We start from the raw sequence: 12,989 nt of genomic DNA on the forward strand, positions 1-12,989 counted from the left end.
TGTGCTGCTTCTACATGATCCCAGTTTGTGACATACTTCTTGTTTCCTTTGGTGAATAAACTGGCTGCTTCTTTGGAGCCGGCGGTAATCACCTGCAGAACATTCATTTCAGAAAGATAGGCCTTTATTTCAGGGAGAAGCTTGGGGCCATCGAAAGCCTGTGCAGCTACCCAAAGGGCTGCTGGCCTGTGCTCTGCTTCCCCTTCTTCAGTGGTCCAGGCCAGCGTCCATCCAAGGTGTAGATACTTGTGTGTAGCACATCCAGTCCTGTGTGCTAGCTTGGCCACTAGACAGCGTTGATCTGCTTGTGTAGACGATTAGACTGAACTTGTGAGTGGTGCTGGCTCTCCTTTGGGGGACTCTCCCTTGCTCTGGGACTGGATACAGGCTTCCCCATCTGTGGAGATTCTTTCTGTCATTGGGGCTCTGGCCTCACATCCTGAAAACTCATCCCAGGACACGGGCTGTGACTTTGTAGGATGCTCTTCCACGGGGTGTTCAAAAGGCTCTGCAGTGCAGCAGCAAGACTGGAAATGCAGAGACCTCGGCCCAGACTCTGGCTCTGCCACTCACCTCCCTGGACCTCTACAGAGGGAAGGGCTTACATGAGATGGCCTTTGAGATTCCTTCCAGTTCTAGAGCAAGGATTCAGTGAGCCTCCTTCCTGTGTGACCCTGGGTGAGTCACTTCCCCTCTATGAAAAGCCTTAGTCCCCTCTTCTGTAAAAGGATGGTACTCTAGTCCCCTTTTACCTTATACCCTCTGATTCTCTGAGATTCCTGTGGAGGCAGGCTAGGATGTGAACCTTGGCCCACTTTGAGTGTCATCCTAAGGAAGGAATTTACCTTTGACTTCTCCTTGGTTTTCTGGGGTTTTCTTTATCCATTTCTGTGGCTGTCAGCCTAGCAGGGCTCCCCCAGCTTCAGCCTCTCCCACTAACTCACTTTTATTGCCAAGACTACTGCCAGTCTACCCTTCTCCCAACTTCCTAGTCAGGTGGGTCTCTCCAGCCTTTGGAACTAGAAGCTTGAGGGGGAAAAAAGCCTCATGAAACCCATAGCTGTTAATCATTCAGTAAGCTTTTGTTGAGGACCACCTACTATGTGCTAAGTACAAGGTGATTCTGGAGCATCCATAAACATGTTGAGGGAAGAATGAAAATATGCAGTTTCTGAGAGATAAATAGATATTTTCTAACAGCAAAAATCACATAGTGGTCACAGAATGAAAATATCCTGTCTGAGAGAGAAAGAACCAAGGATGTAATTTTGTGCCATCAAAAAAGCAGATGTTGGTGAAGAATGGGAATGTTACGCCAAGCGGAGATGATTTCAGAAGTCTTTTGGAAGACTTATTAAAATCAAGTAATGAGGTGATTGTAAGATGAAGGCAGGTGGGTGAGGACACAGAGCCTGAGTTGCCATGAGAAGCCAGGAGGGATCAACTGGCCTTGATGCTCTTCTAACAGAAACCCCCCCCCCCCCACTCCCCATCAGGATGCTAATTTTATGGTATAGATTTGTAGGAATTCTGATTATTCCCATGAACTTGTTTTAAAAAACATTTTGATAACTCTATTTCACTGTCATCGGTTTCCTTGGTAATCCTATGGTTTTAAAAAGAATTTAATGCACTTAAAAATATGATCTTGAGAAGGGGTTTATAGGCTTCTCCAGACTAACAGAGGGGAGCCCAGGACACATAAAAAGGCCAATAATCCCTGCATCTAGGAACTAAATGAAATAATTATTGTTGTCATTTATATAGTGCTTAAAGGTTCACAAAGTACCTTACAGTTATTATCTTTGATCCTCACAACAACCTTGTGAGATAGGTGTTATTATTATCCCCATTTTATAGATGAGGAAACTGAGACTGAGAGAGGCTTAGTGACTTGCTCAGGGTCACACAGCTAATGGTGTCTGAGACCAGACCTGACTCCAAATCTAAAAGACTGCCCTCTGTACTACCAGGTTGGTGTGGTGTGGTAGAATGAATAGATAGACTTGAGAGTTGAGAACTTGGGTTCTACTAAGGCATTGTTGGTGGAGTTGTGAACTGATCCAACCACGCTGGAGAGCAATTTGGAACTATGCCCAAAATGCTATAAAACTGTGCATACCCTTTGACCCAGCAATACCACTTCTAGGACTGTATCCCAAAGAGATCATAAAAATGGGGAAAAGATCTACCATGTACAAAAATATTTATAGCAGCTCTTTTTGTGGTGGCAAAGAACTGGAAATGGAGGGGAGGCCCATTAATCGGGGAATGGCTAAACAAATTGTGGTATATGAATGTAATGGAGTACTATTGTGCTGTAAGAAATTATGAACATGCAGACTTCAGAAAAAACTGGAGAGACTTATATGAACTGATGGTGAGTCAAGTGAGCAGAACCAAGACAACTTTGTACACAGTAACAGCCACATTGTACAGTGACCAACTTTGATAGACTTAGCTCTTCTCAGCAATGCAAGGATCTAAGACAACTCCAAAAGACTCATGATGAAAAATGCTGTCCACATCCAGAGAAAAAACTATGGAGTCTGCATGCTGATTGAAGCAGACTATTTTCTCTTTTTTTTCTTTCTCATGGTTTTTCCCTTTTGTTCTGATTCTTCTTTCACAACATGACTAATATGGAAATGTGTTTAATATGATTGTACACATATGGTCTGTATCAGGTTGCATGCTGTCTTGGGGAGGGCGGAAGGGAGGGAGAAAAAATTTGAAATTCAAAATTTTATAAAAGTCAGTGTTGAAAGCTGTCTTTATATGTAATTGGAAAAAATAAAATTCTATTAAGTGGGGAAAGAAAGAACTTGGATCTAGGTCCTGAAGCCTTCAGAGCTTTGCTACCACAGCAGATGCTGTTCTAAATATTTGAGTGTACATGGGGACCTTCTTTTTATTGGTGACCCCCTTGGGGTATATGATTAGCAGTAGAATCTGTAGGGTGCTTTAGCCGTTTTGTATAATTCCAAATTGCTTTGCTTAATGGTTGTACTAATTCACAGCTCCATCAACAATGCATTAATGTCCTCCTGTGTATTCTTTTTTTTTTTTTTAAGCAATCGGGGTTAAGTAACTTGCTCAAGGTTACACAGCCAGTTATTTCTGGGTGGGTGCTAAGTGTCTGAGCCCAGGATTTGATCTCCAGGTCTTCTCAACACTGGAGCCGGTGCTCTTACTTGCTGTGCTACCTGGCCGCCCCTGTGTATTCTTTTTTAAAAAACATTTTTATATAAAGTTTTGAGTTCCAGATTTTGTCCCTCCCTCCCTCGCCCTGAGACAGTAATCAATCAGATATAGGTTACACATATGCAGTCATATAAAACATTTCTACATTAGTTGTTATGTACAAGAAGACTTGAATAAAAGAAAATGAAGGAAAATGAAAAATATCATGCTTCAGCCTGTATTCAGACAATATCGGTTTTTCCTCTGGAGGCAGATAGTGTGCTGCATCATGAGTCCTTTGGAGTTGGCTTGGATCGTTGTATTGCTGAGAGTAGCCAAGTCATTCACAATTCTTCATAGAACACTGTTGCTATTGCTGTGTACAACATTCTCCTGGTTCTGTTCACTTCACTTTGCATTAATTCATGTAAATCTTTCCAGGTTTTTCCAAGATCACCCTGCTCATCATTTCTTACAGAATAGTAATATTCCATCACAATCATCTACCACAGCTTACTTCGCCGTTCCCCAGTTGATGAGTATCCCTTAGATTACTAATTCTTAGCCACCACAAAAAGAGCTCTTGTAAATATTTTTGTACAAATAGGTCCTTTTCCTTTTTTAAAATCTCTTTGGGATACAGACCTAGCAGTGGTATTGGTGGATCAAAGGGCATGCATATATTTTATGGCCCTTTGGGCATAGTTCCAAATTGCTCTGAAGAATGGTTGGATCAGTTCACAACTTCACCAACAGTGCATTAGTGTCCCTATTTTCACACATCCCCTCCAATATCCAACATTTTCCTTCTCTGTCATATTAGTCAATGTGATAGGTGTGAGGTGGTACCTGAGTTGTTTTAATTTGCATTTCTCTAATCATTAGTGATTTAGAGCATTTTTTCATATAGCTATACATATGGCTTTGATTTCTTTGTATAAAAACTGCCTGTTCATATCCTTTGACCATTTATCAGTTAGGGACTTCCCATGTGTTCTTAAGGGTCAATTTTTTTTTTAATGTGTGATGCATCCTTCCTCCTTCATCATATTATAGGTCCCTGGAAAAAAAAAAAGATTGTACTTTGTATATTCTTCCTTTGCCTGGTACGGGGCTCAGTCTCCTGCAGCTCCTGGACTGCTGCTTGCAGACAGCTCCCCTCTCCATCTGAGTCGACAAGAGCCAGCCTTCGAAGGGAGGCTCTCCTGGACTAGTGCCTCTATCCAGCAGGAGAGATCAGAAGCAATGCATTGTCTATGACTGAGTATCTAGGCCAAAGATGGCTTGGTGCAAGCAAGGGACCCCACAATGGCAAGAGGCTTGCATTTGGCGGCTCTGTGCCTCAGTACTCTCTCATTTCTTTTCCCTGGTTTCAATGCTGTTTGGGGAATTCAGGCCCCGAGAGCTCTCCTTTTGCTCCTCCTTTCCCTTCATTTCTTTCCCTCTTAGATAGAGAAGCCAAAGAGCAAGTATTTATTCAGTGCCTGCCATGCCCTATGCTGAGTGCTGGGGATACAAACAAAGGCAGGAGCTGTTTCCTGCCCTCGAGGAGCTCACCTTCCAAAGTAAGGGACAGCACAGACATGTAGAAGCAGGGCTGTGGCGCTGTGGTAGTGGGAGAGGTCAGGGAGATTCCATGTAGAAGGGGGCTTTGGGGATATATCTCGGAGGGAATAAGAGGTGGAGCTGAGAAGGGACAGAGCCCAGGGAAAGGCTCACAGGCTGCAGAGTTAGAGCATTGTGGGGCAGGAACAGTGGAGTGTGTCCCAGCAGATGGTCACCACCGAGTAAATGTTTGCCAATTAAGGTTCACTCCACCCCCACCAGAGGGAGGTCTTCTTCCCTTGAGAGGGGGCAGCCCGTGTAACAGTATTGGTACAGATGAGGAAGGGGCCTGGTCTGACCGGGTGGAGGGGATTACCTCCACCTGTGAGATCAGGGCTCTGTAACAGTCAAAGAATCCTTAAAACATTGCAGCTCAGTCTATTGGCTAACTTTGGGCCAGCCACTTTTTTGTTTTAAGATGGCAGACTGAGACCATAAATTAGATGGATGTGTTTTTTCCCCTCTGGTCAGTATCTTTCTTAGGATATAGTATCAGTTCTGTAATTATTGGGTCACAAGGTATTTTTGTAATTCTTCATGTGTGATTCTGTACAGAGTGTGTACTTGAGGGGAAGGAGTGCACTTGGAAGATTCTGGTCTGAGAGAGGGGCTCGAGAACTAAGAAGTTTTGAACCCACCTTGAAGGCAGGAGCATTCTTGGTTGGAGCTGAGTGAACAAAGCACCTCCTTCATCTAGCCCTTTGCTTCCTGCATTGCCCCTACAATGGTGTTCTCCAGCCCCATCTCTGTCACTTCCTTCTGTAGCCACACAAGTGCTGACTCCTCTGGTGTCCCCAACAATTAGGGCAGTAGATGCCAAGTGAACACTTTTCCTCCTCCTTTATAGGTCACACTGGGCCTTGCTTAGAACTCACTTACGTACTTAGCTCCTTTCCCTCCATCTTAGCTGTTCAAATATTTGACCTTCTTCCCTTCATTTTGCAGGCTCCTGAAGCTCAGGGTCTGTGTAGTATCTAGCCGTGCATCCTGAGCACTTAGCATAGGGACTTGCTCACAGTTGGTGCTTCATAAATGTGGGTTGTTGAGCTGCCTTGAGAAGGAAAGTTATGTGGTTAGGGAGAACATTGGCTTCTCCTGGAATATAAATGTATAGCTTTGACCCAAGCTCATGTGGTTGTTGTCAATCATGTTTAGTCATGTCTGACTCTTTGTTACCCGATTTGAGGTTTTCTTGGCAAAGACAATGGAGTGGTTTTGCCGTTTCCTTCTCCAGCTCATCTTACAGATAGGGAAACTGAGGACACATGGTTAATTTGATGTGCCCAGGGTCAGATAGCTAGTGCCTGAAGGCAGATTTGAACTCAGGAAGATGAATTACTGATTCTAAGCCCAGTGCTCCATCCATTGCACCGTCTAGCTGCCCTTCTCGTCTTGGGGGCCTGTTAAAATATTGCTTGCAGATGAATACTTTCTTGGCACCCTGCATCCCCAGAGACATGATGTTTCTGGGTTCCAGGCAGGGAGCCGCCTGCCCTCCTGCTGCCACAGACCGCCTCTCCTTCCTGTCTCACTAGGCTTGTGCCATGGAACAGGAGCTTCTGCCCCTTTCTCCCATGCCCAGACCCCTTCCTCAGCAGAAGTTCTTCTAGTTATATTTTTACATCATAGTCTTTTCCAGCTCTGCCCCCACCCCGACTCCCACTTCCTTTGTAGCAAAACATCGACCCCAGGTGAGGATGGATGGGACACTGAACACCTGCGGTCTCCACCTCTCTGCTGCTGCGGGGAGCTGCCACCTCTCTCCCTCATTCCCTTCTGCCCATTCGTCATTGCATCGCCTCGCTCCGCTTTGTGGTCGTTATGGGCATGGGTTCTGTGTGCTTTACCTGACATTGGTTTCAGCAAGTCTTCTCATGCTTCTCTGACGCCTTCCTAGTCACTGTTTCTTAGGTTGCAGGTGTACTGCAGGATGTTTGCATCTCCAGTCAGCAGATACCCGTTTTGTTTCTAGGCCTCTGCTACAATAAGAATTGCCATGAATATTTTGGCATACCTGGTTCCTCTGTTTCTGCCTTTACCTTCTCAGAGGGCATGTGCGCAGCATCCTCAGTGCAAACATGCTCCATCCTGCCTGCCCTTAATGACCCCACCAGAGGCTAACCATGGCACCAGGCCCACCCTACTGTTTCCATTACTTCCCCATAAGGATTTAGACTGAGATTTATTTATTGAAGAAGCAGTCTACTGATTCCTTCCTGAATTGCTGTGGCTTCTCAGCCCAGCAGTGGCTTTTAATTAGGTTGTCATTAGGATTACTGAGATAACATTTGTCAGCCTCCTTGCTCTTCTGCAATGAAAGATTCCTTTATTGACATGAAGCCGTAATTAGAGGTCTTAGGCTCTGACTCTTGCCTTTCCTATAATAATAATTTTAATTACAAGGATAATTATTCTTTGTGCTACTAGGGCCAATCTCCAAGGAGCACATAGTCTAGTGTGGGAAAAGGAAAAAAGGTGATGTTTTAGAGGGATGTGGCAGCTATAGTAGATCGAGTACCAGACCTCAAGTCAGGAAGAGTGTGACCCTAGGCAAGTCACTGACCCTGTCTCAGTTTCCTCATCTGTAAAATGAGCTGGAGAAGGAAATGGCAAACCACTGCAGTATCTTTGACAAGAGATTTCCAAATGGGACTATGAAGACTTGGACACGACTGAACAACAAAAAAAATAGAGGAAAAAGTACTAGACTGGCAAAGCACCTGAGTTTTAATTCTGGGTTTGCTACCTATGCGGTTGTGGGCAGATCACTTAATTTTCCTGTGCCTTAGTTGCCTCTTCTGTCGAATGAAGGGTGTGGAATTTATCATTTCTTAAGGTCCCTTCCAACCCTGACATTCTGTATTCCGTGTTCTAAGTGCCCTTTTGGCTCTGACAGTCTGCATCCCGAAGGCCCTTCTGATGCTGACATTTTGTGTTCTAAAGTCACACCCAAGAGTGCCGTGTTCATTTCAGCTCAGATAGTTTGTGACTCAGCTCCTCTCATGACGTTGTTCTAGGCTCATTACTGTGCACTCTAGTTTGTCAGTGGCCTTTTGAAATGTGGTACCTAGAATTGAGCTCTGCACTCTACATGCAGAGTCCTGAGCCCTCCAGGATGTCTCCAACTACCCTAACCCAAAGTGGGAGCTTGGATTTCTGGGCTCCTTCAGCGGCTGTTATCTGTGCTCCTTGTCCGACCCTATGCCTTTATTTCTTGTAGCTGCAAAGAAGGAGCTAAACCATAGACACACAAATGGGTCCCAGTGTCAATCTCTTCTCAAAGATAGGCATATATGAACTTTTTTTTCACATTAGATCAAGAAAATTTTTAAAAGCAAATGAAGGTAGCATAGAGTTTTGGGACTAGTTGAAATGTTCTAGAAGTAAGCAACATATTAGAAAAATATGATTCCAGTAGATTGAGCAGCTGTTTTCCATTGTTCGGCCTAAAGATGGCAAAGTTTTCCATGGGAAGGACAAGGTAGCAATTTCCAATCTACCCATAGCTTCTTGCAGTAATACTAAGTTCTAGAATAGTAATTCTTATCCTTTTTTTGTGTCCTGGCTCCCTTTGGTAGTCTGATAAAGCCTGTGGACCCCTTCTTAGAAGTATGGCTTGTTCCCTACATTCATAACTGAAGGAAATGCTTATTTTCAGTTAGAGGTTAGTGAAAATAAAGATATAATTTGTTTTTTGACCAAGTTTACAGACCCCCTGAAATCTATCCACAGACTACTTGGAGGTGTGTAGACCCCACGTTAAGAACACCTGCTCTAGAAGTGCAACAGAAAAGGATAAGCCTGGAATCCTGTTTTCACAGTGGTGATCTCCCTGAGGACAGGGACCAGACATTTGTGTATACACTTATGTGTGTGTGTCTCCTATATCTGTAGCCTCAGTGCCTAGCAAAAGACCTTGTAAAGAATTAGTGCTAGGTCGCTCAGTAGATAGAGAACCAGGCCTGGAGTCAGGAAGATTCATTTTCCCAAGTTCAAATCTGGCTTCAGATACTTATTAGCTGTGTGACTTAACTCTGTTTACCCCTGTTTCCTTACCTTTAAAATGAGCTGGAGAAGGAAATGGCAAACCACTCTAGTATCTCTGCCAAGAAAGCCCCAAATGGGGTCACTAGTCAGACACAACTGAACAATAGCAAAGATAGTTGTTACTTGCTTGAAAACAGACAATGAAGGAAGAGGAGGCTGGGGGTGGTTTTACTAACAGTGTTAATGACAAAAATTTCATGGCCTGCGAGAGGCTTGTTTACCAGCTGGTGTTCAGCTCCACCAGTGATCAAAAGAATGAAAGCAGGCATGAATACAACATACAGAAATCTCACATAACACCTTACACATGCAACCATGATAACAGTATAAACAATGTCCTGTACCCAAAACCCCCCATTTCACTAATGAAACAGGGGAGGTATATTTCCTTTTTTATGTAACTTTTTTTTTTTCAGTTAACAAAAGTTTATTTTCTTTCCCTCATGCCTCCCCCTGCCATTGGGGGTAAAAAACACCATTGTAACAAATATGGATATTCAGGCAAAACAAATTCCCACATTGGTCATGTTCAAAAATGTTTGTCTCTTTCTACATCTGTAACCTTTCTTTCGGGAGATGGATAGCATGGTTCACCATTAGTCCTCAGGAATTGTGGTTGGTCATTGTACTGATCAGAGTTCACAAGTCTTTTAAGGGCGATTATCTTTATAATGTTATTGTATATTTATTATGTAATATGTGATTATGATATATAATTATTATATATTATATAGTATGTTATTATATACTATATAATATACTATATTACATATAGTATATATAATTATTATTATATATTTTGTATATTTATAATGTTACTGTACACATTTTTCTCCTAGTTCTTCTCACTTTACTCTGTATCAGTTCATACAAGTCTTACCAGGCTTCTCTGAAGCTATTGCTTTGATTAGTTCTTTTTTTTTTTTCTGCCTTTTTGGGGGGGGGAGGGCAATTGGGGTTAAGTGACTTACCCAAGGTCACACTGCTAGTTTTTGTGTTAAGTGTCTGAGGCCGGATTTGAACTCAGATCCTCCTCACTCCAGGGCCAGTGCTCTATTCACTGTGACACCTAGCTGCCCCTCATTAGTTCTTATAGTGCAATAATATTCCATGACATCCATATGCTATGGTTTGTTTATCCATTCATCAGTTGATGAGCACTCTGTTAATTTTTAGTTCTTTGCAACTGTTAAAAAAGGTGCTATTGGGGTGGCCAGGTGGTGCAGTGAGTAAGAGCGCCAGCCTCAGTGTTGGGAGACCTGGGATTGGTTCCCGCCTCAGATACTTAACACCCACACAAAAAAGTAACTGGCCGTATAACCTTGAGCAAGTTACTTAACCCCAATTGCTTGGGGGCAGCCAGGTGGTGCAGTGAGTAAGAGCGTCCGCCCTGGCATTGGGAGACCCGGGATCGGTTCCAGTCGCAGATACTCGGCACCCACACAAAAATAACTGACCATGTAACCTTGAGCAAGTTACTTAACCCCAATTGCTTAAAAAAAAAAGAGGTGCTATCAATAGTTTCATATATAGAGACCCCTTTCCTCTTTGCTTAATCTCTTTGAGGTATAGACCTGGAAGTGGTATCTCTGGGTCAAACAGTTTGCACTGTTTGGTGACTTGGAGGCATAGTTTCAAAGTGCTTTTAAGAATGGCAGGCCAAAAATGTTGGATGTTGGAGAAGATGTGATAAAAGTGGGACACTAATGCACTGTTGGTGGAGTTGTGAACTGATCCAACCATTCTGGAGAGCATAGTTTAGAACTATGGCCAGAGGGCTATAAAACTGCATACCCTTTGATCCAACAATACTGCTGATAGATTTGTATCCTAAAGAGATTAACAAAAAAAGGGAAAAGGACCTATTCGTACAAAAAATATTTATAGCAGCTCCTTTTGTGGTGGCTAAGAATTGGAAATTAAGGGATGCTTATCAATTAGGGAATGGCTAAATGAGCTGTGGTATATGATTGTGATTGAATATTATTATGCTATAAGAAATAATGAGCAAGGTGATCTCAGAAAAACCAGGAAAGTCTTAGATGAACTGATGTATGCATGTTAAGTGAACAGAACCAGGAGAATATAACAGCAATACTGTTCAATGAAGAACTGTGAATGACTTAGCTCTTCTCAGCAATACAGTGATCCAGGACAATCCCAAAGGACTAATGACGAAGCATACTGTATGCTTCCAGAGAAGGAACTGATTTGTTTGAATACAGACTGAAGCATGCTAATTTTTACTTTCTTTCTTTCTTTTTTTTCTTTTGAGTCATATACAAAATGACTAATATGGAAATGTTATACATGATTGCACGTGTATAACCTACTATGTCTGATTGCTTGCCAGCTGGGTGGGAAGGAGAGGGAAGGATAGAGGGAGGAATAGAATAGAATTTGAAACTCAAAACTTTAAATAAAAATGTTTAAAAATTGAAAAAAAAGGGAAAAATAGAATGGCAGACCAAATTCATGGTTCCCCAACAGCATATTAATGTGCCTGCTTTGGCAGGTATATTTCTTCATCTTTTCTCTGTGGCCAAGATTGTTCATGATAGTTAAGCTTGGGACTTAGAGCCATTCACTATCTGACTCCTTTCTCATTAATCCCCTTTATGCATTCTCTGTTCCAGTCAACTTGGGCCTACCTGTTTTTCCATTCATTTGACATTCCAGTTTAGTCTCATGTTTGCCAGCAACTTGACTTTGATGCCTAGACCAGATCATTAAAGAGATGGGGGATGAACATCTAGAAAGGTCAAATGTTGATTACCAAGGGCACATAATTGCATCAAGATCAGATTGTGCTAGAAATGTGGATATGCATTGATTGGCATTTCTTTGCCACTGTAGACAGTTTTGGGACAGGATTAACAAATTAGTAAATGAGGAGAATGTTGTGGATGTGATTTACTTAGATTATAGAAAAGCTTTTGATAAAGTATTTTCTATTATTCTTGTGGAGAAAATGGAGAGAAATAGATGAAACAATCATAGAATCTTTTGGCTTCAGGATGGGTTGTATGGCTGGACTCAAAGATGGTTTGGTGTCAGTGTGATAGGAGGTCTCCAGTGGAGTGCCTTAGGGATCTATGCTTGGCCTTATACCATTTAACATTTGTACCACTGACTTAGATAAAGGCATACATGGTATGTCCATCAGATTTGTAGATAACACAGTGCTGGAAAGAAGAGCTGACATAGTGGGTCCAGAAAGGCCTTGATGTTGGGCTAAATGTTGTGACTTAAGATTCAGTAGGGGTAAATGTTGGACGTTGTACTGAATACAAAGAATGCAATTTCCCTTACTGGGAAGATAAGCAGTTCAGTATAGGATGTACATGTGTGGCTAATGCAAAACAATAACATAGTAAATACATTATAAAAGACTGACTATATTTCCCTCTCTCCTATCCCACCTCTCACTTGTTCTGTTCTCTACTTTGATCCCATCCCTTTTCAAAAGTGGGTGCTTCCAACTTCCCTCCCCCCAGCCTGCCCTCCCTTCCATCATCCCCCCTCTCATCCCCATCCCCCCTACTCTCCTGTAGGGTGAGATACCCTATTTAGTATGTATTTCATTCCCTCCTCAAGCCAAATTCAATGGGAATAAGGTTTACCCATTCCCTTTTGCCTTCCTATTCTTCCCCTCCATTGTAACCATTTCCTCTTGCCTCTTCTGTATGAGATAGTTAACCCCATTCTGTCTCTCCCCATCTCCTCTCATTATATTCCTCTCTCACCTCTTAATTTCACCTTTTAAGTATCATCCCTTCCTGTTAAATTGGACCTGTGCCCTCTATCTATGTATACCTGTAAACATATATACACACATTCACATATGTATTCATATGCCCATATACCCTCATATATAGACATATATATATATATATATTCCTATTCCCTTCAACTACTGAGAAAAGTTTTATAAGTTACAATTATTGTTTTTCCATGTAGGAATGTTAATAGTTCAACTTTGTTAAGTTCCTTATGATTTCTTTTCCCTGTTTACCTTTTCATGATTCTCTTGCTTCTTGTATCTGAATGTCATATTTTCTGTTCAACTCTGGTTTTTCCATTAAGAATGCTTGAAAGTCCTCTATTCCACAGAATGACCATATTTTCCCCTGAAACATGATAGTCAGTTTTGC

General features: G+C 42.3%; 2 protein-coding genes across 6 annotated transcripts in view; both read left to right on the forward strand.

Moving 5' to 3' along the window:
* Nucleotides 1-12,989, forward strand: part of LRRC20 (leucine rich repeat containing 20) — a 96,267-nt gene that overhangs the window by 20,962 nt on the left and 62,316 nt on the right. The gene's annotated exons all lie outside the window — the stretch shown is intronic.
* Nucleotides 2,899-12,989, forward strand: part of PPA1 (inorganic pyrophosphatase 1) — a 153,964-nt gene continuing 143,873 nt past the window's right edge. The window contains exon 1 of the mRNA XM_069071450.1: nt 2,899-2,902. The gene's annotated coding sequence lies outside the window, so the exon portion shown is untranslated. The remainder of the gene's footprint in view (nt 2,903-12,989) is intronic.

This window comes from Petaurus breviceps, unplaced genomic scaffold, assembly GCF_028583685.1.
Source record: "Petaurus breviceps papuanus isolate PSGF00001 unplaced genomic scaffold, PetGlider_PUasm1.0 90825, whole genome shotgun sequence".
Classification (NCBI taxonomy): Eukaryota; Metazoa; Chordata; class Mammalia; order Diprotodontia; family Petauridae; genus Petaurus; species Petaurus breviceps.